Source organism: Muntiacus reevesi, chromosome 13 (genome assembly GCF_963930625.1).
Source record: "Muntiacus reevesi chromosome 13, mMunRee1.1, whole genome shotgun sequence".
In the NCBI taxonomy this organism is placed as follows: domain Eukaryota; kingdom Metazoa; phylum Chordata; class Mammalia; order Artiodactyla; family Cervidae; genus Muntiacus; species Muntiacus reevesi.
This window is the reverse complement of record NC_089261.1, coordinates 40,206,517-40,209,309: the sequence shown is the minus strand read 5'-3', so window position 1 is coordinate 40,209,309 and position 2,793 is coordinate 40,206,517. Positions and strand designations below refer to the sequence as shown.

Here is a 2,793-nt window from a genome sequence, read left to right as displayed (position 1 = left end):
ATCTTGAAAAATAAAAAAATGAATATATATAGCAGAAAGACACAGAATCACAAATATAGAAAACAAAAACCAACAAATGGTTACCATCAGAAAGAGGGAGGGGGAAGGGTGAGATAAAGGTATGGGATTAAGAGCTACAAACTATTATTAATACGTAAAAATAAATGAGCTACAAAGATATTTTGTACAGCATGGGAATAGCCATTATTTTAAAATAACTTTACCTGGCGTATATCTTAAAAATATTGAATACATTAAAAAAAAAAAAGAAGCACTATGTTATTCACCCAAAACTAATAAATATTATAAATATACTACATGTCAATTAAAAAAAAAGATTGGAATTTGACAGGGTTATTTTCTGGGAAGAAACAGCAGGACAGAGAAAGAGACTTTCATTTTGAGCCTTTCTTATCATTTGAACTATGCTTTTGTCATATATCTGTATTATTTCTTTATTTTATAAAAGGAAAAGGAAAAATTATTTGAGATATGTCACAAAATTATAAATTATTTAAAATTATCAATCAGCCAGAAAATAACTGAAGTGAATATAAAAGGACTTTTGGATTCATGTTTCTAATTCTTTGTAGAGTAATTTGCTTTTTTAGTGCTGTTCCTTCTGTTTGGTATATCTGATGTGACTGTTTTAAACAGTGTGTGGAACAACAAAATGCAGTCTTGAATGATGGTGACATTAGCTATATAACTATTTCTATTTCATTAAAGCCAGATGTTGCTGTCCTAATTTCTTCTGTGTCTAATGTAAATATAGGTGAGAATAAAGAGTAAATTAAGAAGATAGATAATTTTTAAATATCTAAGCATAAACAATTAGGCTCAGATCAAAGAAAGGGACAACTGCAGAATTAATTATCAGCAATCACCTTTGAATAAAGCCACCTTTTATCATTTGGAAATTTGAATATCAGGCATCTTATAGAGATTTGACTATTACAGGTTACTTTGTGAAATAAAACTAGTTTCAAAAAGAATAATATTTTTATGATTATATTTAGTTGGAAGTATTTATTTCCAAACTGTGAAAGTCACTCACTCATGTCCAACTCCTCTTTGTGATGCAGTGTACTGTAGCCCCTCAGGCTCCTCTGTCCATGGATTTCTCCAGGCAAGAAACTAAAGGAGGAGATGTGGAGGCTGGGAAAAGGATTACGTGATAACCTCTCATTCACACTGGCCCATTTCCTCCTGAGTTCACTCTGCGGCTGCTCAGCGTGCTGAGGGTGGGGAGGGTCCAACCTTGCCTCTGTTCTAGTTCTGAGGGAACAGAAGCGCAACTCACAAGGCAAAGAAAACTTAGATCTTGGCACAGAGTGACTAAGCAGCAGCACTGCACTTCGGAAACGACCCCAGCAAGACAGGGCCAACTCAAGTGATGGCACACAGTCTCCTAAAAGTGCAACCGATACTCCGACGGCCAACACAACATAAGCTGTCATCCTGAGGACCGCAAAATTGAACTGGGGATAACTGAAGTTTCTCCCGGAAAAGAGCGAGAATCTGTTACCTCCTCTGGTTCCACCATCTTTACACAGAAGGCAAGAGGTCCGTAAGCAAAGCCAGCCAGAAAGAGAACAAACGTGAAGAACAAACGTGAAGACGTGGAGGACCCTGTATGTCTAAAGAGACCCCAGCTGTCAGTCAGAAGGAAAGGCAGCAAAACCAGGAAGGCATTGCTGCCAGCGATCTCAGAGCCCTTCACCCATCCAAGGAGCTTCTTGAAATAGTGTTGCCGAACGACCAGTGAAGGCAGGTAGGCAAGCAGGATTTGGCAAATTCTGGCAAACAGGATTCCACAGGAGAAGATATAGAGGCTCGATGGAGCTGATTAAAGAACCGAGCAAGCGTCCGACAACGTCAACAGCAGCACCCACCACACCTGTTTCCTGATAATCAAACATCTCTGTGAAGACGCTAACGGGCAGCAGAGGACAATCATCCCCATGGAGAGAGCACTTACCCAAGCTGTCTTGAAGACAATCTAGTTCTTCAGCAGTGACGTGAAGAGCACCTCGCAGGCGTTCTGGGATGCTGAACACCGACCTCACAGGGTGGCCAACATCACCAGCCAGCCCGAGCTGGCCTCACGGAGCTCGAGGAGCCCACGCTAAGCAGCTCTATCTTCCACATTTTCTGCTGTGGCCACCTCCGGCCATCAGAGGGTCCAGGGCCGAGCAGCCAAGCAGCCCCCAAGGAGGCGGGGCCCCGGTGGCTAAGTCTCGCTGATCCCCCACGAGGTGGCGGGCTCCTTCCAGGAGGGCACCATGACAGCGGGCGACCTTCCTGAACGGCACGGGGCGAGTGGGCGGGGCCAAGCTCCCGGCCAAAAGCGGGAGGAGCAGCCAAGTGGGGCTAGCGGGCTAGAGAGTCCCACGCGGGCGTGGAGCCCCAGCACGCGGCGCAGAGCTGAGATTCAGGCCTCCCGGTCCACAGCCCGGCAACTCACACTCTGTTTTTGTTTGTTTTTGTTTTAATTTTTACTAATAGCAAGCAAAAGACCTCAGCTATATATGTATATCTACCTGATAGTTTGATCACAGTAACTTCTGGGTATGGTCTGTATTTCAAATATTTATTAAATAAGTCATTCAGCTGTTAAGTGGGGAAAAAAATGCACAACCTAAACGTTGAAAATTATGTTTGATTTGGTGAATTTCCTGAGGAGTAAAGCCTGGAAGAGGCATCCTAGGTGGCTCAGTGGTGAAGAATTCATCTGCCAGTGCAGGAGATATGGGTTCTATTCCTGCATGAGGAGGATCCCCTGGAGAAGGA

At 43.1% G+C, this 2,793-nt stretch overlaps 1 pseudogene; it reads right to left on the bottom strand.

Moving 5' to 3' along the window:
• Positions 1 to 1,049: 1,049 nt before the first annotated feature.
• LOC136145483 (monocarboxylate transporter 10-like) lies at positions 1,050 to 1,922 on the bottom strand (annotated as a pseudogene).
• Positions 1,923 to 2,793: the final 871 nt, after the last annotated feature.